Raw genomic sequence first — 26,367 nt, forward strand, 5'->3', positions numbered from 1 at the left:
TTAAAATAGAATCAAATTATGGGACAGCATTAGCATGAAAGACAGGAGAGGGTAAATGGAGTTAAATTCTAAATTCCTTGAACTATCTGAAGTGTTAGAGAGGCACAAATTTAAGGGGAACTCTGTTGTCAAGGATGCATGTTATAATATCTATAGTAACTGCTAAAAGAATAGGAAGGGACGCATGGCTAATAAACTAGAAGGGGAAAATTGATAATAAACATTTTGATTTATACAAAATAAGCCAAGAAGGATGGAAAAAGGGAACAAAGAACAGATTGGAAAAACAGAAAATGTACGATGTTAGATCTATAACCAAATATATCAGTTATCACATCCAGTGTAGGGAAATGAAATACTCCATGTTATAGATAGATGATCAGACTGGATGAAAAAAAAACCCTAATTATATATTGCTTAGAAGAGCTACATCTTAAATACAAGGTGTCAGGAATGTTGAAAGTGAAAAGATATAAAAACATATATGTGCAAACACTAACCAAATGAAAGCTAATGTAGAAATACTCATTTTAGAAAAGTAGATTTTAAGGAAAATAAAACTTTAATAAAGTTAGAAGAAAAAGTGTTTATCATTCTAAAGGAGTCTGTCCAATAGGAATATGTGACAAGACTGAATGTGCTTAACCTCAAAGTATACAAAGCAAAAGCCAACAGAAAATAAAGGAGAAATATACATGTCCAGAATCACAGTTGGAGGTTTGAACAAAGTGCTTCTTCAGAACAAGCAGATGAAATTAGTACAGATTTAAATGCAGCCTATAGTCGGCTCCTCAGCCATGGGAATCCCATGGCTCACACTGTGGACATGTGGCTCCAGTGTTTCGGTGTTGCCCTTTTTGGTGTGAGTGATGAGGACCTAGGGCCTGGCACCTCTGTCTACTCTTCCTTTCACTGTCTATATAAGTAATAAACTGAATCCAAAGGTGGTTTGTTGTATCTTTACCAGATGAGTCAGTCGGTGCTTGCCCTTGCCTTGTTTTGTGTGTGTGTGTGTTAGAAATCAACGACAAAAAGATAAATAGAAAATTTTCAAAAGCTTGGGAATTTAGCAGAAATGTCTAGCCTTCAATATAAATACATGAAAAGAAGAGGTTGAACTGAACATCAATAATCTAAGTTGGGGGTTGGCAAATTATGGCCCGTAGGCCAATTCCAGACTGCCTGTTTTTGTGTGATGCACAGGGTGAGAACAGCTTTTACATTTTTAAATAGTTAAAAAAGAATGTGACAGAGACCATACATGGCTTGCAAAACCTAGTGTGTTTACTATCTGTCCTTTTGCAGAAAAATTTGCCAATCCCTGATGGAAGTATCCATGTTAATTAGTTTAAAAGAATAGTAATTTAAACCAAAAGATAACAAAGGAAGGAAAAAAGGAACAAAAAATGGTTAAAACAAAGAAAAATCAGTGAGTTGATAGAACTATAACTAAATATACTAAGCATTTATAAAGATAAGACCAGAACTTCATGAAATAGACAATTAACAATAGAAAGAATTAATAAAGCCAAAAGGTCGCTCTTTGGAAAGACTTAACATAATCAATAACCCTGGAAAGATGGATCTATCTCTCTCTCTGTCTCTATCTCTCTCCATCTTCATCTATATGCAAAAGAAGCCAGACACACAAGAATATATATTGTATGATTCCATGTATACAAAGTTCAAGAACAGAAAAAAACTAATCTAAGGTATTAAAAGCCATGGTTGTGGTTACGTGTGGGGAGAAGGAAGGTTAGTGACAGGAAGAGGGAAAGAAAGGGACTTACGGGCTACTGATAATGTCATAGCTTTTGATTTGTTATCAGTCATGGTTATCAGTGATGAAGTATGAGAATTCATTTGACTGTATACTTATAATTTTGGTAATTTCTATGTGCATACAATACTTCAATAAGAACCTTTAAAACATTATTTTTTTGGTTTTAAATTGCAAATACTTTGTAACTGATTTTGTACCAGGTTTTGCACAATGTGACATGTTAGGTGGCTACTTAGAATACATTTGATTTTAAAAGCATCTGAGGACAGAAACTAGAAGACTGGGAGGAAGGGGAGATAGAGAGGCTTTCCACTGAACAGCATTTTGTCCCTATTAGGGTCTGTATTATGTGCATGCTTTACTTATTAAAAAGAAATGAACTATTAAAAAGCGGGGGAAAAGTTATTAATATGTAACAAAATATAAATAGCATATTTATAAATACAAATAAGTACGTAGTTTTATACACTTGTACCATTTTTTTTTTTTTTTTCGGTACGCGGGCCTCTCACTGTTGTGGCCTCTCCCGTTGCGGAGCACAGGCTGCGGACGCACAGGCTCAGCGGCCATGGCTCACGGGCCCAGCCGCTCCGCGGCATGTGGGATCCTCCCGGACCGGGGCACGAACCAGTGTCCCCTGCATCGGCAGGTGGACTCTCAACCGCTGCACCACCAGGGAAGCCCACACTTGTACCTTTTAAAATTAGTCTATTATGATTCATTCTTAGTCCAAATATAATACCAAATTAAAAGCAATGGTATTTATTCTTATAGGTCTGATTATTATCACCAAAATAATTCTGGCAAGAAAAAGAGGGAAGTATGCTAATAGTTCCAAAATCACGACATAAGCATTAACAGTTCACAACAAACCGTTAGAGGAACAACCATGACTAATAAGGCAAATGATACACAGTGATAGAATAAAACTTCCTAAATATCAGGAAATAAAAAGAAAATGAATCAGAAACTGGTCTTTTCCAAGGGCTTATCAGTAGTCCATTGGGATCTTTCCAGATGGACTTTGGCACATCTAGTCCTCAACACTGAAATGAGATAAAATTACATTGTGTGAAGGGCATAAAACTGCCATGTGTATGAAGTATTGATAATTGCCCTCTACTGGGACCCTTTTATGTGCTTGGTGCTGTACATACATGATTTCATTTAATCACACCTCCATTTTACATCTGTAGAAACTGAGGCTCAGATTTAAACTCCTTTGTCCAGTGATCCTAGCAGGCCAGGAAGTGGTGGACTAGAACTTGGATACAGGATAGTCTAACCAGCTTCAGCAAATTTCACAGAAAACACTTCAGCTGATTGATATTCCAATCAGCTCTGATGACAATTTCCCTCCCCTGCCAGTAGCTGCTTCTATCTTCTTCCATGTATGGTAGTCAGACTCCAAGACAGCCCCCACAGATCCCACCTACTGTTACTTACACCTTTGTGCCATCCCCTCCACATTCTACCAGGGTTGGTTTGTGTGCCCAGATATGGCAGAAGTGATGGGATGTCTCATCCAAGATTACATTGTGAAATATTGTGGTTTCCACCTTGGGGTCCCTCTATTCACCCCCCCTCTGTCTCTCTTTCTAAATCAACTCACATCTTCTGAGGATACTCAGGCATGTAGTGAGACACTGATGTCCCCCAATAAGCACCAGTGAAGAGTGGAGACCTGCTGGCTACCATGTGAGGAGCCTGGAGCAGATCCCCCAGCCCCAGTCAAGCTTCAGATGACATAGCCCCAACTTGACTGCAACCTCATGAAAGACAGAGCCAGGACCATACAGTTAAGCCATGCCTGGGTTCTCAGTCCTCAGAAATGGTGTGAGAAGATATATGATTTCTGGTTTAAGCTGCTAAATTTTGGGATTATTCAGTATGTAGCAATGCATAACGAATACACCATGACACTAGACTTTGATGACGTAAACATTCCTAATTTTAAGAAGAAGTGCTGCAGGATATTACTACATGTGCACCAGAATAGCTGAAGTAAAGAAGACAACAGTACCAAGTGTTGGCAAAGATTATGGAGCAACTGGAACTCTCATGCACCATTACAGTGGGAGTGTAAAACAGTACAAACATTATATGAAAAGGTCCTGCAGTTTCTCTAAAACTGAACACATACCCACCTATGATCCAGCTATATCTACCTATGATCCTAGATATCTACTCCTATGTATTTATCCAAGAAAAATGAAATCACATATCCATAAAAAGACTTGTAAAAGAATGTTTGTAGCAGTTTTATTCATAATAGCCAGATTTGGAAACCACTCAGATGCCCATCAAACAGTGAACAAATAAATGAACTGTGGTATATACACATAATTGCAAGACCACTCAGCAATGAAATGAACTACTGTTACACAACACGAATGAATCTCAAAATCATTCTCAGTGAGATTAACAGACACAAAACAGCACATACTGATGATTTGATTTTTGTGAGGTTATGGAACAAGCAAAACCAATCAAGATGGAAAAAAGTTGGAACAATGGTCACTGGAGGTTGGGGAGATATGGGGATGAGTTTTGACTAGGAAAAGGAGTGAGGGAACTTTCTGAAACCATGATAGTACTTTATATTTTGTTAACAGTTTGGGTCACATAAGTGTGTGCATTTTTCAAAATTTGTTAGTGGTACACATAAGGTTTGTGCATTTATTGCATGGATTTTACTTTAAAAAGAAGCATAAACAAATATTGTACCCTAGTCGACGGTATTTAAGGTAAAATGTAAGTGACATATCTGCAAATTATTTCAAAATACATGAAAAATTAGATGGATTGATGGGTAGAGAGAAGAGTGGACAGAGAGAAAATACATGTGATAAAGCAAGTAGAATAAAATGTTGATTGTAGAATCTAGGTGGTTGGTGCATGGGCATCTACTGAATAAGTCTTTCAACTTTTCTGCATGTTTTCACAATGTAATCTTGGAAGGGACATCCCATCACTTCTGTCATATCTGGGCACACAAACCAACCCTGGTAGAATGTGGAGGAGACAGCACAAAGTTTACTTTCATGTAAACTAGTGCAGGACATATGAGAGAAGTGAGGTATGTCTGTATAAAACTGTTTATAACTTGGGGGCGCTAGACAGTGTCTATTTTGACAATGTCTTCATGGACTTGGAATATAATGTTTATATTTGTTTCATGTCAGTTTTACTCTCTACCTCAGAAAGAGATGAGCTCATCAGAGGCCATTCATGTGAAGCCCTCATCAGCCCTACCCTGGATATGCATTTCCAGGGTGGTTAATGTTAACTGGACATTTCAAAAAGGAGACAGTGGGGTGTGTACAATACTTTGGGAAACACTGGACCAGGGACTATCTCATTCAACCTAAAAGAATATAAATGTTACAATTCTAAGGTTTAGAGCATGAGTTGGGCTTCTAAAAGTTGATTTAGCTGAAGGTTAAATGTGAGACTCACAAGCAAGTGAAGATCTGAGAACTGTGACATTTGTTCACTTTAGGCTGTCTGGCATTTTCAAGGACAGCTGTGGCTACACATGGAGGTCCTTTGGGAAGGGCACTCTCCCCTCAGTCACCTTGCTTACCGAAGCACAGGAGGAACAGCCTCTGCCCAGATGCTTGTTGGTCTCCCACAAGCATGGAGAAGGGGAGCACGGTCATTTCAGCCATAAGTGAGAACAATGATACCCCACGTCCCAGATTCCAGGTGCTGTCTTTAACAGCTTTATATAATTGACATGGAATAAAATGAACATATTTGAAGTATACAATTTGGTAAGTTTTTACATATGTATATACTACAAAACCATCAACACAATCAAGATAGTGAACATATCCATCATTTTCAAAAGATTCCTCAGGCTGCTTTGTGATCCCTCTGGCCTGCTCCCCCTCATGCTGTCTGAGGCTATCAATGATCTGTTTTATGTCATTATGGATGAGTGTGTGTTTTCTGGAGTTTTATATAAGTAGAATTGTACAATATGTACTGTCTGGCTTCTTTCACTCAGCATAATTATCTTGAGACTCATCAATGCTGTTGCATGTATGGATAGTTCAATCCTCTTGATTGCTGAGTAGTATTCCTTTGTATGGTTATACCATATATTTTTAATCTATTTATCTGTTGATGCACATTTGAGTTGTTTCTAGTTTTTAGCTGTTACAAATAAATACAAGAATATCTTTGTACAAGTTTTTGTATGGACAAATGCTTTCTGTTCTGTTTGGTAAATAAATACCTAAGAGTGAAATTGATGGGTTGCATGCTAAGATACGTTAATTTTTAAGATGCCACCAAATTGTTTCTGAGTCGATGCAGCATTTCCCATTGCCACAAGTGTATGAGGATACCAGTCCCTCCATGCGCTTGCCAAAACTTGCTATGGTCAGTATTTTTGGCTTTAGTCATTCAATAAATGTGTAGTAGTATCTCATTCTGGTTTTCATTTGCATTTCTCTAATGACTAATAATGCTGAGCTCTTTTTCATGTGCTTATTTGACACTCATTTATCTTATTTGGTAAAGTGGCTGATCAAATATTTTGCTCATTTTTTAACTGGGTAGTTTTATTTTTAATTGAGTTTTGAGAGTTCCATACACACATTTTAGAAACAAAACCTTTATTAGATCTATGGTTTGCAAATATTGTCTTCCAACGTGTGGTTTATCTTTTAGTTTTCTTAACACTATAAAAAGCAGTTTTTAATTATGATGAAGTCCAATTTATCATTTTTTCTGTTATGAATCATGTTTTTGGTTTTGGTCATATCTAAAAAATCTTTGCCTAGGTGAGTTAACTAAGATGGCAACACAGGAGTCTTTGGAGCACCCCCCTTCCACAGATGCACTGAAAGTACAACTAAACACAGAGCAATGCCCTCTGAGAGAGATCCAGAAATAAGTCATGTGACTCACATATCCGGAGAACAAGAAAATACCCACATTGAAACCGGAAGAAAAGACTGAGATACAATCTTGCCATAAACCCTACCTTAGCACTGTGTCATACATTTGGGAGGGGAATCCCTAACCCCCAGCTTCTTCCTGAGGAGCAAAGGGTTTGGACCCTACATTTAGCTCTTCAAATTTTAATACTCCCATCTGAGAAATGGATTCCCCCCCAAACACCTAGATGTGAAAGCCAGTGGGGCTTGTATCCAGGAGACCCACAAGACTATAGCAAACAAAGAAGCAGTTCTTAATGGGCTCCTCACTGTATATATCCCCCCACCACCAGGACTCAGTGCAGAGGGAGAAGCAAAAACGTCCATCTCCCAGTCTTTACCTGAAAGGGGTCTGTTTATCTGTGTACTTTAAAAGCTGCTGCCTGAGGGCCAGGCTTCTAATTTAGCATGCATCTAGGGGCCAGCTATCATGCTCCCTGAAGACCTAGGAAGCTGGCAGACACCCTATCCATCTTCTCCCTCCAGCCCACTCCAAGTCACCAGTATCTCCCTGGAAGATCTTGTAGCCTCATCTGCACCCCAGCTTCTATGGCTGCCACCTGAGGAATAGGTCCCTGGATTGTCTAGATCTGAGAGCCAACAGGGCTTCCACTCATGAATTCCATAGGACTAGAGAAAGTGAAGTAGTTCTTAACAGGTTATCATCCCAAGGCCCAGTACAGAGGGAGCAAGCTAAAATGCCACTCTCTCAGTCTTTCCCTGAAAAGGGTTTATCTGCATATTTTAAAAGCTGCTACTTGAGGGAGAGAAGGTATCTAGGGGTTGGAAGTGATCTTCCCCAGAGACTGGGGAAACTGATGGACACCTCCCCCACCTTCTTCCTCCAGCCTGCTCCAACAATAAAACCAAGACACCAATATTTTTGTACACATGCCTAGAGCCCCATATTTTGTGGCTGCTGACTGAGGAATGGACACCAGGATCTCACTCTGATAGCCAATAGGACTTACATTCATAAGTCCCACAGGACTGTAGCAAATGAAGAAGCAGTTCTTAATGGGTACAGGAGCACTCCTCTCACCTCCACCCCACCCTAACACACACACACATACACACACACACCATAGCTATATACCCAGGCTTGGCACAGAGGAAGCAGGAAAAAATGGCTCATCTCTAAGTTTGTCCCTGGAAGGACCTTAACTATATACTTCCCCAGCAGGTACCTGTGGGTCCAGCTTTGAATTGGCCTGCATCTAGGTGCTAACTATGATCCTTCCCTTGGAACATTGACAGGTCTTGGCACATTCTCAACTTCTGGGAGCCACTAAGAATGAAAAAGGCAGCTTGGAAAAAATCACAAAGTTTTGAGAGACAATTAAAAGCTTAGGCTGGTCTGAATGATAAGATTCATCTAACTACACAAGACCACCCTGCCAAGACTGGGGGAGTTGGCTGTTTTATCTAATGCACAGACACTAACACAGAGAGTCAAGGAAGATGAAGAAATAGAAGAATATGTTTCAAGCAGAAGAATAAGATAAATCTCCAGAAACAGATCTTAATGAAATGGAGATAAGTGATTTACATCATAGTGAATTCCAAATAATGGCCATAAAGTTGCTCATCGAGGTCAAGAGAGCAACACCTGAACAAAGTAAGAATTTCAGCAAAGAGAAAATATAAAAAAGTACCAAGCAGAAATCATAGATCTAAAGAATATAGTAACTGAACTGAGAAATTCAGTAGAGAGGGTCAACGTCAGACTACATCAAATAGAAGAAAGGATCAATTAACCAGAAGACAGAGTAGGGCATTCATCAAATCAGAGGAGCAAAAAGAAAAAAGAATGAAAAAGAGTGAAGAGATTTTTTTGGGACACAATCAAGAGGATCAATTACACATTACAGGGGTTTGAGAAGAAGGGAGAGAAAGGGGCAGAAAGTTTATTCAAAGAAATAATGGCTGAAAACTACCCTAATGTAGGGAAAAGAACATCCAGATCCAGGAAGCCCAGAGAGTTCTAAACAAGCTCAATCCAAATAGACCCACACTGAGACATATTATAATGAAACTGTTAAAAGTTAAAGACAAGGAGAGAATCTTAAGAGCAGCAAGAGAAAAGCAATGTGTTATGTACAAGTGAATCTCTATAAGACTATTAGCAAATTTTTCAGCAGAAACTTTGCAGGCCAGAACGGGGTGGGATGGTATTTAAAGAGCTGAGAGGCAAAAATTGCCATCCAAAAATACTCTACCCAGCAAAGTTGTCCTTCAGAATTGAAGGAGAGATAAAGAGTTTTCCAGACAAACAAAAGTTGAACACTTTCATTACCACTTGACCAGCTTTACAAGAAATGTTAAAGGGAATTCTTCAAGATGAAACAAAAGAATGCTAATTAGTAACATAAAATATATGAAGTATAAAACTCACTAGTAGAGGTAAATATAAAGTTAAATTTTGAATACGCTAATTTTGTAATGGTGGTAGGTAAATCACATATAATTCTATCATAAAGGTTCAAAGACAAAAGTATTAAAAATAACCACAACTATAATAATTTGTTAATGGATACAGAATGTATAAAGAAATTTTGACAAACAATATGAAATGTGGAGGAGTGTAAAACTGTAGAGCTTTTGCATGTGTTCAAAGTTAAGTTGTATGAGCTTAAAATAGACTATTATAAATACAATAAGTTTTATGTAAGCCTCATGGTAACCACAAACCAAAAGCCTATGGTAGATACGCAAAAGATAAAGTAAAAAAAAAAAGAATACCATTATAGAAAATCATCAAATCACAATGGAAGCCAGAAAAAGAGGAAGAAAGGAACAAAGGAATTTTTTTAAAGAAACCAGAGAACAATGAACAAAATGGCAAAAGTAAGTCTATATCTATCAACAATTACTTTGAATGTAAATGGACTAAGTTCTCCAATCCAAAGAGTAGTTGAATGGATGAAAAAACAACACCCAACTATACGTTGCCTATAAGAGATTCACTTCAGTTTTAAGGACACACATAGTCTGAAAATGAAGGGATAAAGAAGATATACCATTCTAGTGGAAACCAAAGGAAAGCTGGGGTAGCCATACTTAGACAAAAACCACTTTAAGTCAAAAATGATAACAAAAGACAAAGAAGGTTATTATATGATGATAAAGGGGTCAATTCATCAAGAGGACATAACATTTGTAAATAACTATGTACCCAACATAGGAGGATCTAAATATATAAAGCAAATATTAATAGATCTGAAGGGAGAAAAATACACAGCAAAACAATAATAGCAGGGCACTTCAGTATCACACTTTCAACAATCGATAAATCATCTAGATAAAAAACAATAAAGGAACATCTGGATTTAAACATACTTTAGAACACATAAGCCTAACAGACATATACAGACCATCCCATCCAACAACAACAGATCACACATTCTTCTCAAGTGCACATGGAACATTCTCCATGACAGATCATATGTTAGGCCACAAAACAAGTCTTAAAAATTTAAAAAAGACTGAAATCATGCTACGTATCTTTTGTGACCACATTGGTATGAAACTAGAAATCAATTACAAGAAAACTGGAAAATTCACAAATACGTGGAGATTAAAAAACATGTTCCTGAACAACCAATCAGTCAAAGAAGAAATCAAAAAAATCTTGAAACAAATGAAAATGGAAACACAACACACCAAAACTTATGATCTGCTGTAAAAGCAGTTCCATGAGGGACCTTTTTAATGATAAGTGCTTAAATTAAGAAAAAAGAAAGGTCTCAATTAAATAACCTAACTCTACATCTCAAGGAACTAGAAAAGGACTAAAACTAAGCCCATAGTAGAAGGAAAGAAATAACAAATATCAGAGTGGAAAAAAAATAGAAACCAGAAAAACAATAGAAAAAAATATATGTAATTTAGAGCTGTTTTTTAAAAAGATAAACAAAACAGAGAAATATTTAGCTAGACTTAAGAAAGAGAAGACTCAAATAAATAAAATTATAAGTTAAAGAGGACACATTACAACTGAGACCACAGAAATACAAAGGATCATAAGAGGCTGCTATGAACAATTATGTGCCAACAAATTGGACAACCTAGAAGAAATGGAAAATTCCTAGAAACATAAAACTTATCAAGACTCAATCATGAAGAAATAGAGAATCTGAACAGACTAATTACTAGTAAGGAGATTGAATCAGTAATCAAAAACCTCCCAACAAAGAAAAGTCTAGGACTAGATGTCCTCACTCATGAATTCTAGAAAACATTTAAAGCAGAACTAATGCCAATCCTTCTCAAATTCTTCCAAAAAAACAGAAGAGGAAGGAACGCTTTCAAAATCATTTTATCAGGCCAGCATTACCCTGATACCAAAGCCAGGCAAGGATACTACAAGAAAGGAATATTTTTGACCAATATCCCTGATAAATATAGATGCAAACTTCCTCAACAAAATATTAGAAAATTGAATTCAATAATACATTTAAAGGATCATACACCATGATCAAGTGGGATTTATTCCAGGGATGCAAGGATGTTTCAACACCCACAAGTCAATCAATGTGATACATCACATTGATGCAATGGAGAATAAATATCATAACATGGATATCTATATCACCAATGGATCATCTCAATAGATGCAGAAAAAGCATTTGACAGAATTTAACTTCATTTCATGATACAAACTCTCAACAAAATGGGTATAAAGGAAACATACCTCAACATAATAAAGGCCATATAGGGCAAGCCCACAGCTAACATCATACTCAATGGTGAAAAGCTGAAAGATTTTCCTCTAAGATCAGGAACAAGACAAGGATGCCCACTTTCACCACTTTTATTCTGCATAGTACTGGATGTCCTAGCAAGGGCAATTAGACAAGAAAGAGAAATAAAAGTCATCAAAATCAGAAGGAAGAAGCAAAATTGTCTCTATTTGCAGATGACGTGATCTTATGTATAAAAAATATTATATTTATAAAGATTGCACCAAAATGCTGTTGGACCTAATAAATTCAGTAAATTTTCAGGATACAAAATTAATACACAAAATCATTTGCATTTCTATATACCAACAACAAATTATCAGAAAGGAAAATTACAATAGCATTTATTTAGGAATAAATTTAACCACAGAAGTGAAAGATCTGTACACTTAAAACTATAAGACTTTGATGAAAGAAACTGAAGAAGACACAAATAAATGGAAAGATATTCCATGAAGTTGGGAGAATTAATATTGTTAAAATGTCTATACTACCCAAAGTCATTTATAGATTCAATGCCATCCCTATCAAAATTACAAAGGTATGGGCTTCCCTGGTGGCGCAGTGGTTTAGAGGCCGCCTGCTGATGTAGGGGACACGGGTTCATGCCCCGGTCCAGAAAGATCCCACATGCCGCAGAGCGGCTGGGCCCGTGAGCCATGGCCGCTGAGCCTGCGCGTCTGGAGCCTGTGCTCTGCAACGGGAGGGGCCACAACAGTGAGAGGCCCGTGTACCGCAAGAAAAAAAAAAAATTACAAAGGTATTTTCTACAGAAGTAGAAAAAAATCCTAAAATGTGTATGGAATCACAAAAGACCCTGAATAGTCAAAGCAATACTGAGAAAGAACAAAGCTAGAGGCATCCCACTTTCAAACTATAATACACGGAGACAATATTAAAAACAGTATGGTGCTGGCATAAATGCATACACATAGGTCAGTGGAACATAATAGAGAGCCCAGAACTAAACCCGCATGTATAAGGTCAACTAATTTCAACAAGGGTGCCAAGAATACACAATGGGGAAAGAATAGTTTCTTCAATAAATAGTGTTGGGAAAACTGGACAGCCACATGCAAAAGTATGAAACTGGACCATTATCTTATACCATATACAAAAATCAACCAGAATGGATTAAAGACTGGAACCTAAGACCTGAAGACCTCTCAGAAGAAAATTAGAGAGTTGGCTCTTTGACATTTGTCTTGGCAACGATTTTTAGATTTGACATGAAAATAAAAAATAAACAAGTGGGATAACATCAAACTAAAAAACATTTGCACAGCAAAGGAAACCATCAGCAAAATAAAAAAGCAACCTATGGAATGTTAGAAAATATTTGTAAACTTCATATTTGATAAGGAGTTAATATTCAAAATATACAAAGAACTCCTATAACTCAGGAGCAAATCCCCCAAATAATCCAATTAAAAAATGTGCAAAGGGCCTGAAAAGACATTTTTCCAAAGAAGACATACAAATGGCCAACAAATATATGAAAAGGTGCTTGACATCACTAATCATCAGGGAAATGCAAATCAAAATCATGATGAGATATCACCTCACACCTGTTAGGATGTCTATTTTAAAAAAGACAAGAGATAACAAATGCTGGCAAGGATATGGAAAAAAGAGAACGCTTGTGAGCTGTTGGTGGGAATGTAAATTAGTATAGTCACTATGGAAAACAGCATGGAGGTTCCTCAAAAAATTAAAAATTGAACTACCATATGATTCAGCAATCCCACTCCTGAGTATTTATCCTATGGAGACAAAATCATTATCTCCAAGAGACACCTGTACTCCCGTGTTCATTGCAGCATTATTCACAATAGCCAAGATATGTAAACAACATAAATGTCCACTGATGGATGAATGGATAAAGAAAAAATATATACACAATAGAATATTATTCAGCCTTAAAAATGGAGGAAATCCTGTCATTTGCAACAGCATGGATGAACCTGGAGGGCATTATGCTAAGTGATATAAGCCAGACAAAGACAAATAATGTATGATCTCACTTATATGTGGAATCTTAAAAAAAAATTTGAACTCATAGAAACGGAAAGTAGAGAAGTGGTTTTCAGGGGTTGGGAGGTGGGGGAAATGGGGAGAGGTTGGTAAAAGGGTACAAGCTTTCTGTTATAAGATGAAAAAGGTCTGAGGGGTTAATGTATTATGTGGTTCCTATAGTTGATAACACTGTACTGTATAACTGAAATTTGCTAAGAGGGTAGAGCTTAAATTTTCTTACAAAAAAAAGGAAAAAGGCAAACAGTTGATGGATGTGTTAATTAACTTGGTAAGGAAATCCTTTCACAGTGTATACATATATCAAATTATCATGTGTGCACTTTAAATATCTTGCAATTTTATTTTTCAATTAGATCTCAATAAAGCTGGAAAAAAAACTTTGCCTAACCTAAGGCCATTAAGATTTTCTCCCATGCATTTTTCTAAAATATTTTTGAGTTTTAGGTGTTACATTTAGGTCTATCATCCATTTTGAGGTAATTTTTTGTGTATGTGTGAGGTATAGCTAAAAGTGGGTTTTTTTGTACATGAATATCCAATTATTTCACCATCATTTATTGAAAAGATTATTTTTTCTGCACTGAATTGCCTTCGTTTCTTTACTGGATTTCAGGGTCAATATATAAGAGCTATTTCTTGACTTACCAATGTTTCATTATCTATTTCTCTATCTTTATGCCAATTCCACACTCTTTTGATTATGGACCTTCGTAATGATTCTTAATAACAGATATTGTTAGCCTGCAACTTTGCTCTAATTTTTCAAAGTTCTTTTGTTTATTCTAGGTTTTTGCATTTCTCTTTGAATATTAAAATAGCTTGTCAATTTTTACAAGAAAATGCCTGCTGAGATATTGACTGGAATTGTGTTGAGCTTAAAGATCAATTTGGGGAGAACGACATCTCAACAATATTGAGATGTCATGGATGTGCAACTTCTCTCCTTTCATTTAGGTCTTTAATTCTCTAAGCAATGCATTGTAGTTTCAGTGTATAGGTCTTACACACTGTTGTCAGATTTATCCCTAGTATTTCATATCTTTTGATGCTATTGAAAAAGTTATTTTTTGAAATTTCAATTTCCATTATTCATTGCAGATATATAGAAATGCAATTGACATCTGCATATTAATACTGTATCCTGTAACACTGCTGAACTCACTTAGTTCCAATAACTTTTTGTAAATTCCACTGGACCTTATACATAGGTCATTATGCCTTCTGTGACTAGAGATATCTTACTCTTCCTTTTCAATCTGGATGGTTTTTGAAATTATATTTTCTTGCTTGACTACACTGGCTAGAATCTCCAGGGAAATGTTGTATATAGTGGTGAGGGTTGGCCTCCTTGTCTTGTTCCTGGTCTTAGTGCGAAAGCATTCTTTCTTTCACCAGTAAGTATCTTGGTAGCTGTAGGGCTTTTCATTTGCTTATTTGTTTGTTTTGTAAATGCTCTACATTAGACTGAGAAAGTACCCTTCTATTCCTAGTTTTCTGATAGTTTTTATTTATTTTTAAAATCAGGAATGAATGTTGGATTTTGTCAAACTCTTTACATTCCTATTGAGGTGATCATATAGTTTTCTGTGTTTTGGTTTGTCAATATGGTAAATTACATTGATTTTTGAATGTTAACTTAGTTTTGCATTCTTGGGATAAAACCCACTTGGTCATGATGTATTATACTTTTTATATATTACTGAATTCAATTTGCTAAAAATTTGTTTAGAGTTTTCATATTGATCTTCATGAGGAACATCTGCTCTGGACCATTTGGGTTTGTATTAGGGTACTCTGGCCTCATAGCATGGATTGGGACGTATAGCTCTTCTTTGATTTTCTGGAAGAGTTTGTGTAAAACTGCTATAATTTCTTCTTTGTGTCGTAGAATTTACCAGTGAAGTGTCTGTGCCTGCAGTTTTCTTTGAGTGAAGGCTTTTAACTCCAACTTAAATCACTTGAAGAGATAGAGAGATATCCAGGTTATTTACTTTTTCTTGCATTGGCTTTGGTAGTTTGCACCTTTCAAGGAATTTGTCAGTTTCATCTAAGTTGTAATTATTAATATAAACTTGTCCATAATATTCCCTTATAATACTTTTAGTGTCTATACAATCTGTACTAAGGTAATTTCTCATTCTTTATATTGTTAATTTATCTTTTTTTCCCCTGATTATCTGGCTAGAGGTTTATCAGTTTTATTGATCTCAATGAATTTACTCTTGAGGTTCATTGAGTTGTCTATTATTTTTCCCTGTTCTGTTTCATTACTTGTATTCTGATATTTATTGTTTCATTGCTTCTGCTTACTTTGGGTTTAATTTGCTCTACTTTTTCTAGTTTTTAAGGTGGAAACTGAGGTCATTGATTTGAGGCCTTTCTTTTTTTCTAACAAGGTTAGTGATAGAAATTTCCCCTATGTACTGCTCATTTCTTCAGTTATTTTTTTCTGTCTCTCACTCCTCTCTTCAGGAATTCCACATATTTTAGGTTGACTGCACTTCTTCCACAACTCACTAATATGTTTTAAATTTCTTTAATTTTATTTTCTCTATCTCATTTTGGATAGCTTCTATTGTTATGCCTCTATGTTTATTAATCTTTGTTTTTCTGTAATATTCAATCTGCTCTTAATCCCATTGAGTTAATTTTTAATCTCATGTAATTTTCATATCTGGAAGTTTGATGTGGGTCTTTAAAAATATCTTCTACATCTTTACTTAAATTTTTGAACATACAGAATACAATTTATTCAACTCTGCTGTTTTTACAACTTTTAATAACTCTTAATGTCTCTGTCTGATAATACTAACATCTATGTCAGTTCTAGGTTGGTTTTGATTGAATAATTTCTCATTATGGGTCATACTTTCCCACATCTTTGCATTCCTGCTAACTTTTGATTGGATGACAGACAATGTGAATTTTATATTGTTTGGTGCTGGATGAGTTTATATTCCAATAACTATTACTCAGCTGTGTTCTGGAATGTAGTTACATTTCTTGGAAACAATTTAATCTTTTTGGGTCTTACTTCTATGGTTTGTTAGGTGTGACCAGGGCAGTTTTTATTCCAGGGTTAATTATTTGCCATTACTGAGGCAACACCCTTCTAGAAATCACACTTGGTGCTTTTCCTATTTGATGGGTGGGCACAAACACTGTACTTAGCTCTGTGTTGCTGGTGGGCACTGTTCCCTCTAATCTTAGTTAGTTCTTTCCCCAGCTGCACATCACTTCCTTACACACATGCCAAGTAGCAGAGGCAAACCCTTGGTACATTGCTTGCGTTCTCTCTGTGTATCTCTCTCCTCTCTGTGCTCTGATCTCCTTCACTCCCCGACTCTCAGCTCTGACTCCTCATGACAGGCAGTCTGCTGGGCTCCATCTTGGATCCTTCTCTCCACACCACATCCTGGAAGCACCCTCAAGGCCATGAGCTCAGCAACCACAGGACTACCCTCGTATGTTTCCCATCTTTCAGGGATCACTGTCCTTCATTGTCTAAAGTTCAGTGGCTTGTTTCTTACACACTGCTCTCTTCTCTTTTCTCAAGCATGAGGGTAAGCCCATTTCCTAATGCTCCATCTTGGCTGGAAGCAAAAGTTTCCTGATGCTGTTTTTAAACTATTGTTATGGAAAGTTGTATAAGCATCCAGAAATATACAGAAGATTATTATGAACCCATGTGCATCCAACACCCAGTTTTAATAAATAATCAGCTCATGGCTAATCTTGTTTCATTTCTAATCTCACCCATTCCCCCACCTCCCAAATCTCAGAGTGATATCATTGCATCCATCAATACTTCAGTGTGTGTATATTTCTTAGCATAACCTCAGTAACAATATCACACCTAAAACTAATTGACAATAATTCTTTAATATCATCAAGTATTGAGCAGTGAGCTGCTTGACTAGGGGGCAGGAAGAGGCTGGGAGAGTGGCAGTGAGGACACTTGGAGGGGTTTAAAGGGACACAGATCCTACTAACTGCATCACATACTCCATTAAGAAGTCCACTCACAAGCTGCTGGGGATACCTCTTCAATGAAATTCCATTTAGTCTGCGTTATTGAGTATACAGGGCTGGGAGCCCTGGAGGAACATACCTATCAGGGGAGCAAGGTAGAAGAACACAAAAAGGTGGGTAGCTCAGGTGGAGACATCCTCCAGAAAGACTGCAATGGATGTGGTTGGCTTTCCAGAGAGGAAGCATTTAATTTCAAGCAGCCAGTGATGGTACCTGGGGTTACAATCTTCCCTAAGGGAAAGGAAACGAGGGATCTACTTCATTGATTAGCGTGCCAGAACACAACTACCACACATAGTCCTAATGGTCTCAGTTTGTTTTCACAAGTATTTAAATACACTCACCCATCTAAGGAGAAAATGTTTCCTCCTGAATGGGATCATGCCAGAGGAGGTGTCTTGGAAACTGGATCCTGGACAGGACTTTTTTTTTGGTTATTTCAAATATGACTAATCTAACAGCAGAGCTGCCCCCGCTGGGGACAGGACAGTAGGGGGAGGAACCTGTGGTTTCATTTCAGTAACCATTTCAGTAAATGGTTAGATTACCTTTGAATCTAGAATTGAATCAATTCTAGATTCAAAGGTAATCCCGGCTCTGGCCAGAGGCCATCAGACCTTCTCCTCTAATTCCCACTCAGGATTCACAGTCACCAGGCTGCTTTTTTCTTCCCACTCAGGGACGTGGGACTTGCTCACAGCAGCCCTCTAATCATGCAAATTTGAAACAAGTTAGAGCAGTGAATTCTCCTGGTAAATCAGGTGACGTGTGTTGAAGACTGGGCTTCAGATCTAGCTTGACTGCAGAGAAAGGATGCTCTGGGTAAATACGTGTGGTGGTGAGTCTGGCCTTGGGACACTTTTATTTCTCACTGTAATTAAAAGTGTGACCATTCTGGAGCCCACTTTGGTTTCCTGGGTGTTTAATAAGTTAGTGTGGCTCTTGGAGCCGAAGCATCCTGGGTCAGCCACGGCGACTGGCCAGGCTCCAGGCAGAGGGCCTTTGGGCTCCTCCCACCTGTGAAATGCTCCATGGCAGCCTTGTGGGTTTGCTGTGGGTGGATGACCAGCTGTCAGGCTAAGGAGAGACTTCTGCTAAACACATGCTCCCCTGAGTTGCCTTCATCTCTCCCCCATTTCTTGGGTGTATGCTTTGGAGCATTACTGCATTTATCCAAGCCAGCAGCTGCTGTCCCTGTATCATAGGAACATTTTCAAAGGCTAAACGTAAAGGTTAATGGAATTACCTGTCAATATGGCTGGCAAGTGATTGCGAGTTGCCTCTTCATACGAGCTGAACCACCATTTGCAAATTTCCAAACTAAATATACTTCAAACCCAAGGAACCCAGTATTGGAAAAGGGTATATTTCCTTATAAACACCTCTAGAAACTTTGGTTATCAAATTACCAACTCAACTGATAAACATACATGCGTTTTAAAATACGTGGACAGCTTCCCTATGTGCATATACATTTTTGAGAATACGATTTGACTCACTTGTCACCATTGTCCTTAATTTTGAAAATTCCACAAAGATTCTGAAAAATTAGACTAAGGGCATGTGAGATGTTAATTTCCAGTTAATGTGTTTTCTAAATGCAACCTGGCTTCTTTACTCAAGGATTTTTTCCCCCATGGATAGCAACATAAGTGAGGCATGGAAAGAATATCTTAGTAAAGCTGCAAGGCCTGAAATTCACAGTTATTGTAAAAGTGTGAGAGTTGCTTTCTCTTTAAGTAGGGAACTGACACTTTAAGAACTCATGTGTTTGGCCTCCCACTCGAAAATCTTTTAAACCAACTTTTAATATATGTCAAGTGGCCAGACAGGGCCTGGCACATGAATGTTAGCTATTAGTTCTAGTTTTTGAATAGTCTTTGTGGTCTCTTGAAGTGGTATTTTATTTGAAAAGTTAATTAGTCACATCATAAAATGGGTTACTCAAACATTCCTCCAGTGATTCATTAAAATTCTTCCGAATGGACATAGCATACAAAATGCTGCTACTCTCTACAAGGACACAGTGGGTACAGGAATCAATGGTAGGTGATCCGGTTTTACAAAAAAAACTGGTATTTAGTGTCACAAGTGGATTCACGTGTGGTTCTGCTATGTCCTGACTGTGTAACTTCAAGGAATTTTCTTGGCCTCGGTTTTCTTGCCTATATAATGGGAAAGCTAAGACTTTGTTGATGTGTTACATGGATTAAATGAGACATCACATTTAAAGAACCTAGTGTCTGATATAGAACCATGTCCCATAAATGCTAACTACTGTCATCAATGCTACTGCACTTGTTTTTAAGAACTTCTTTTTCTTTATATTTTATATATCCCTTTAATTTAATCAGGAAAACTCCCTTTAGATTGGTTCCATTATTATCTTTTTTAAAAAACTGAGGTATAGTTAATTTACAATGTTGTGTTAATTTCAAATATATAGCAAAATGATTCATTTATACGTAATACACACATATATTTGTATATATGTATTTTTTCTTTTTCAGATTATTTTCCAAAGAGCTTCTAATTTAATGAGGAAAAAAAGTATGTGATCAATTATCAAATAAGACACAACCAAATGTCTGTTGTAACAGAAGTCTACAAAGTTCTGAGGAATGGCAAGGAATGACCAACTCATTCCAACTCTTCCTAGAAACTTCTTTCCCGGGTAACCACTCTCTCATACCTCAACTCTTTGTTCAGATTCCATTTTTTTTTTAGTGAGGCCTTCTCTGACAACCCTAACTTAAAATTGCACCCATACCCGCACCCAATACCTGCTCCCCTTAAATGGGTTTCTCCATGGCATTAACCACTAAAATACTATCTAACTCATTTATGCTGTTTATTGTTTGTCTCCATGCACATAGGGATTTCCATCTGGTTGCTTGTTCCTGGTTCCCAGCATCCAGATCACACTATTGAGGGGCTAGAAAGTGCCAATGGTGGGGGGACAAAGTGGGCAAAACCTGGAATAGTCCCTGCTGTCAGAGAGCTTGTGGTCTAACTTGGAAGAGGAGCAGAATAAAGAGTGAGACAGAGTGTGTGTGGCGGGGGACAGTGCTAGACATGAGCTTAAACACAAGCAGAGGTGGACGGTGTGTCTGGGGAGAAGGATGGTGAAGGGATGCAGTGGGAGATGAGGTAGAAGGGATGGAGCAGGGCTGGATGCTGAAGGGACTTGAGTGGCTTGTGAAGGAGTTTATTCTGCAGGTAGAGGGGATATCAGAGGAATCTGGGAAACAAAGTCACCCAACCTGACCTTTGTTTCAGAAGGACCACTTGACCAACTGGCAAAGGGAAGCCCGCGGCCCCGTAAGGACACATCCTTCCACCCAGAGGCTGATTGTTGTTCACTTCCTCTGCCTTTGTCTCTGCTTATCCCGTTGTCCCTATCCTGTCTTTTTTGCCAGATTTCTATCAGCCTCTGCTACTCTTTCTTCTCACTGGCCTTCCTCTGCTGTACTGTGATTCCCATCACTGTGTGTTTTTAACTTTTTATTTTGAAAAAAATAAATTAATTAAAAACACATGTTCTTTTACTTTACTCTTTTTAAAAATTGAAGTACAGTTGATTTACAATGTTGTGTTAGTTTCAGATGTATAGCAAAGTGATTCAGTTATACATACACACACATATATGTGTAGGTATATATACATTTTTTCAGACTCTTTTCCCTTATAGGCTATTATAAAATATTGAGTATAGTTCCCTGTACTATACAGTAGGTCCTTGTTTGTTATCTGTTTTATGTATAGTAGTGTGTATCTGTTAATCCCAAACTCCTAATTTATCCCTTCCCACCTTTCCCCTTTGGTAACCGTAAGTTTGTTTTCCATGTCTGCGGGTCTTTTTCTGTTTTGTAAATAAGTTCATCTGTATCATTTTTTAAGATTCCACATGTAAGTGATATCATATGATATTTGTCTTTCTCTGTCTGGCTTAGTTCACTCAGTATGATAATCTCTAGGTCCATCCATGTTGCTGCAGATGGCATTATTTCATTCTTTTTTATATGAATAATTGAGTAGTATTCTATTGTGTGTATATATATACCACGTCTTCTTTTTCTGTTCATCTGTCGATGGACATTTAGGTTGCTTCCATAAAAACACACAAATAGTTTAAAAAACACTACAGAGAGGGTTCATGTACCTTTCACCCAGCTTCTGCCATCACTGAAATTTTTTTACCCTTAGAAAGATCTGAGACCTCACAATGAAAATAGTTTGTTCTTTGAAACACTGACTTTTAGAAAAATCTTGACCCAAATAACTTTGACAATTTAAAGAACCCACCATATGTAGGTAACCATGGCCTTTCCACTTGTAAAAACAGAAGACAGGTTCCAGGGTATATGAAGGAAGGACACCCCACTGCATCTCTCCTACTGAAAGCAGCTATTCACCTGCTACTATTACTTCATTATTACTTCACCTATTACTTCATTATTCAGAGAAGTAATGAGAGCAGGCAGACTGAGGAAGAAGACCACAGAACTGGTGCTGAGTTTATCACTTTTTATTTCCAGTCTCTCTGACGTGAACTCAGTGCAGCCCAGAACTCAGAAGTGGGCATTGGTTCCAAGAGGAGACCTCTCCTCTGGCTCAAGAAGCAGGAAGGGGGTCTACAATGTTCAGAGAGAGTGTAGAAGCCCCTCATTTATCTTTTTTTTTCTTAAATTTTTTTCCTCAGTTCTCTTGTGCCCCAGACCTCAAGCAATCCTGTGGCAGTAATGGGAGATGGCAGGAAATCAGAACAGGAAGGCAAAGAACCTTCCTCTCTAATCAGAGGAGCTGTGGATCCCAGCAGGTGTGGTGAGCCCCACTGCTGTTGCTCTCTCTCTGGCCTCTGCTCAGCTCTGAGATGGGTGCAGTCAAATCAAGTGTGCAGGAGTGCGGGGAAAACACAGCCTCAGGGTGCTGGCTGAAGGGCTGGAGAGCAGGGTCCCAGGGATGCAGAACTATCGAGGCAATTATGATAAGGCAGGAGCTTGGGAAAGCAACCCCTTAAAGTTGTTTATGAACTCTTGGGCTTACCCCTGAACTGCACATGTATGGATCTGACCCTAAATAGACTCCAGAGACTTGGAGCAGTAAAATATGGGACAGACGACTTGCCTAAGTCCCAGACTGGCCAGTAGGTGGTACACACACCAGACAGATCCAACAGCACTTCTCAAAGACTTGAAGTCGAAACCACGATCCACAGAAGTCTTGGGGAACTGAGGACTTGTGGTCTGAACCCTACTGGGTTAATTACTTCCTAAAACAAAAATAACAATATCTGCCATAAGATTTAAAAAACAACCAAAGTCTCAAAACATAATATTCAAAATATCTAGGAAACAATAGAAATTTACTCACTATACCAAAAAACCCAGGGAAATCTCAATAGCAATGCTGGGATGCCATAGATATTGAAATTATCTGACCAAGACTTTAAAGAAGTTATATTTTCTAACCAGTAAGAGAGAGCAAACACTCTTGAAAAATACAGAAAGTCTCAGCAAAGAAACAGAACATATAAAGAAGAATCAAGTGGAAATGTTAGAAATGAAAAAATTCAACAACTAAAATAAAAAACCATTGGATGGTCTCAGTAACAGAATGGAGATGACAGGGGATTCAGTAAATTTATAAGTAGATCAACAGAAGTTATCCAATCTGAAAAACTGACAGAGAAATGATTGGAAAACAAATTGAGTAGAACTGTAGGGACCTGTAAGACAATTACAAAAGGTCTAACCTTTATATCATCCAAGTCCCATTAGGAGAGGAGAAAAATGTGCAGCAGAAAAAATCTTTAAAGAAATAATGGCTGAAAGGCTGGTTTACTATTAGAAGGCAATCAATGCAATACATTATATTAGCAGTTTAAAGAATAGAAACAACTCAATCATATCAGCTGATGTAGAAGATGCATTTGGAAAAAACTTAACAACTATTCAACACAAAACTTTCAGCAAACTAGGACCAGAAAGTTATTTCCTTCACCTGACAAAGAACATCAACAAAAACCCATGCTATATAAAGCTGAAAGACTGAAAGCTTTCCCCCTAAGATCAAGAACAAGGCAAGGATGTTCCCTTTCACCACTCTTATTCAACCTTTTACTGGAAGTCTTAGCTAGTGCAATAAAGAGGAATAAGTGAAGAATAAGAGTAAGGTAAGAAAAATAAGTAAAAGGCATACATTGGAAAGGAAACAACATAATTGTCTACATAGAAAATTTCAAGGAATACACACACAGACACACACACTCCTGAACAAATAATTGAGTTTAGTAAGATTGCAGAATATGAGGACAACATAGAAAAATCAATTGCATGTTGATTATATACAAGCAATGAACAATTAGAAACCGAACTTAAAAAAAATACCATCTATAGAAGTTCAATTCCTCTCTAGATATATATCTTACAAAATATGTACAGGATCTGATATGCTAAAAACTACAAAATGTTCATGAAAGCACTCAAATAAGGCCTAAATAAATGGAAAATATAGCTACACTGACTTCATGGGTTGGAAGACATAACATAGTTAGCATTGATTTACAGATTTAACATAATTCCAATAAAAATTCCAGCAGGAAACTTTATAGATAGAGGTAACCCAATCTTCATATGGAGAGGCAAAAAAATAGGATACTTGAAACACTTTTGAAAAAGAAGAATAAAGTTGGAAGAATCATGCTGATTTTAAGACTCACTACAAAGCTATGGTAATCAAGATGGTGTAGTATTGGCAAAGGAATGGACATATCGATCAGTGGAACTGAACCGGCATCAATAAATAGTTTCCTACAAATACGCTCAGTTGGTTTGTGACAAATGTGCAAAGGCAATTCAAAGCACGAAGGATAAGCTTTTCAAAAAATGGTTTGAACTGGTCATCTATATGCATAAAAAGGAACCTTACCCTAAATCTCACATGTTATACAAAAATCAACTCAAGATGAGTCAGAGATCTAAATGAAAACATAAAAGTATAAAACTTTTTTTTTTTTTTTTTTTTGCGGTACACGGCCCTTTCACTGTTGTGGCCTCTCCCGTTGTGGAGCACAGGCTCAGGACGCATAGGCTCAGCAGCCATGGCTCACGGGCCTAGCTGCTCTGCGGCATGTGGGACCTTCCCGGACCGGGGCACGAACCCGTGTTCCCTACATCGGCAGGTGGACTCTCAACCACTGTGCCACCAGGGAAGCCCAAAAGTATAAAACTTTTAAGAGTTCACACAGGAGAAAATCTTCATGACCTGGTTATGCAAAGGTTCTTAGACATGTCATCCAAAGCATGATCCATAAAAGAAAAAAAAAAGATAAGTTGGACTTCAACAAAATTAAAAACTTCTGCTCTGCCAAGGGCATTGCTAAAAGAGTGAAAAGTCAAGCACAGACTGGGAGAAAATATTTGCAAATCACGTATCTGACAAAGGATTTATACTCAGAATATATAATGAACTCTCAAAACTCAACTATAAAAAAAATAACAGCCTAATTTTGCTGAGAAATAGGAGAAAGGCTTGAACAGATATTTTGCCAGGGGAAATACACAGATGAAAAATTATAACATGAAAAAATTCAGCATCATTAGTCACTAGGGAAATGAAAACTAAAATAACGAGGAAATACCATTCTAAACCTACTACAATGGCTAAATTTTTTTTTAAAAAGCCAAGAGCTGGTGAGGATGTGGAGCAGCTAGCACTCTCACATGTTTCTGGTGGAAATGTAAAATGGTATTGCACTCCGGAAAACAGTTTGGCAATTTCTTTTAAAGTTAAACATATACTTACCATGTGAATCAGCAATCCCTCCCCTGTGTTTACCCTAGAAAAATTAAAACTGTGTTCACAAAACCCCTGTTCTCAAGTGTATCGCAGTTCTAGTCTAAGTGTAAAAACTGGAAACAACTGAATGACCCCTACAGGTGAATGGCTAAACAGTCCATGGTCCATCTCTACAATGGGTACCACTCAGCAGAACAAAGGAACAAACTATGGATATGCACAACAGCTCCAATGAATCTCAAAATAACTATGCTGAGTGAAAGAAAGCCCGTTTAAAAAGATTAGGTTCTGCGTGACTCCATGTATATAAAGTTCTCGAAAGAGACAAAACCAAAGTGATAAAAAACAGATCAGGGGTTGCCAGTGCCCAGGGTTGGGGAAGGGACAGCGTTAAAGAGAGCAGGAGGGGTACTTGGGGGTGATGCGACAGTTCTGTGTTCTGAGAGCGGTAATAATAACACAAATCTATACACATGTTCAAATTCTTAGAACTGTACACAAAAAGTCATTTTCCTGTATTTTCCCTTAAAAAATAAAATTAAAGAGAAAAGAAAATAGTTGACAACTCTTGCTTCCAATTGAAGCCTAACCAGATATCAGCAGCAAGGTCAGTACTAGTTGCAAAGAGGGCAACCACAGACAAGATCTTCTGCTACTGTCTGAGCATCTCTACATGCTGGTCACTCCACCTGATCATTTACATAACAACTCCTAATGTTTACGATCACCCTGGAAAGTGGGTTAGGCTCATTGTATAGAAAAAAAACTGAAGCTTAAGGGAAATGAAATAATTTGCCCTACATCTAGCAGCCAGTAAATGTTGAGTCTGGACTTGACCCCAGCCCTTGTTGCCAATCTCACTGTAAACCTACTTTTCCATATGACTGCTCACTGAAATTAAGAAAAGCAGTGAAAGCTATCAGGGAGACATTAGAACAGCACTTTGATTCACATATATCACAAATATTCTCTAAGCATATTTTATTCTAAACCCTGAGTTTGTTTAAATTCTGGGAGGTTCAGG

At 37.5% G+C, this 26,367-nt stretch overlaps 1 protein-coding gene across 5 annotated transcripts in view; it reads right to left on the reverse strand.

Annotated features, from left to right (window-relative positions):
- The window catches only part of LOC131752016 (OTU domain-containing protein 7A), a 382,320-nt gene that overhangs the window by 140,249 nt on the left and 215,704 nt on the right, over positions 1 to 26,367 (reverse strand). The window lies entirely within an intron of this gene.

The sequence above is a fragment of the Kogia breviceps genome, chromosome 3 (assembly GCF_026419965.1).
Source record: "Kogia breviceps isolate mKogBre1 chromosome 3, mKogBre1 haplotype 1, whole genome shotgun sequence".
NCBI lineage: Eukaryota > Metazoa > Chordata > Mammalia > Artiodactyla > Physeteridae > Kogia > Kogia breviceps.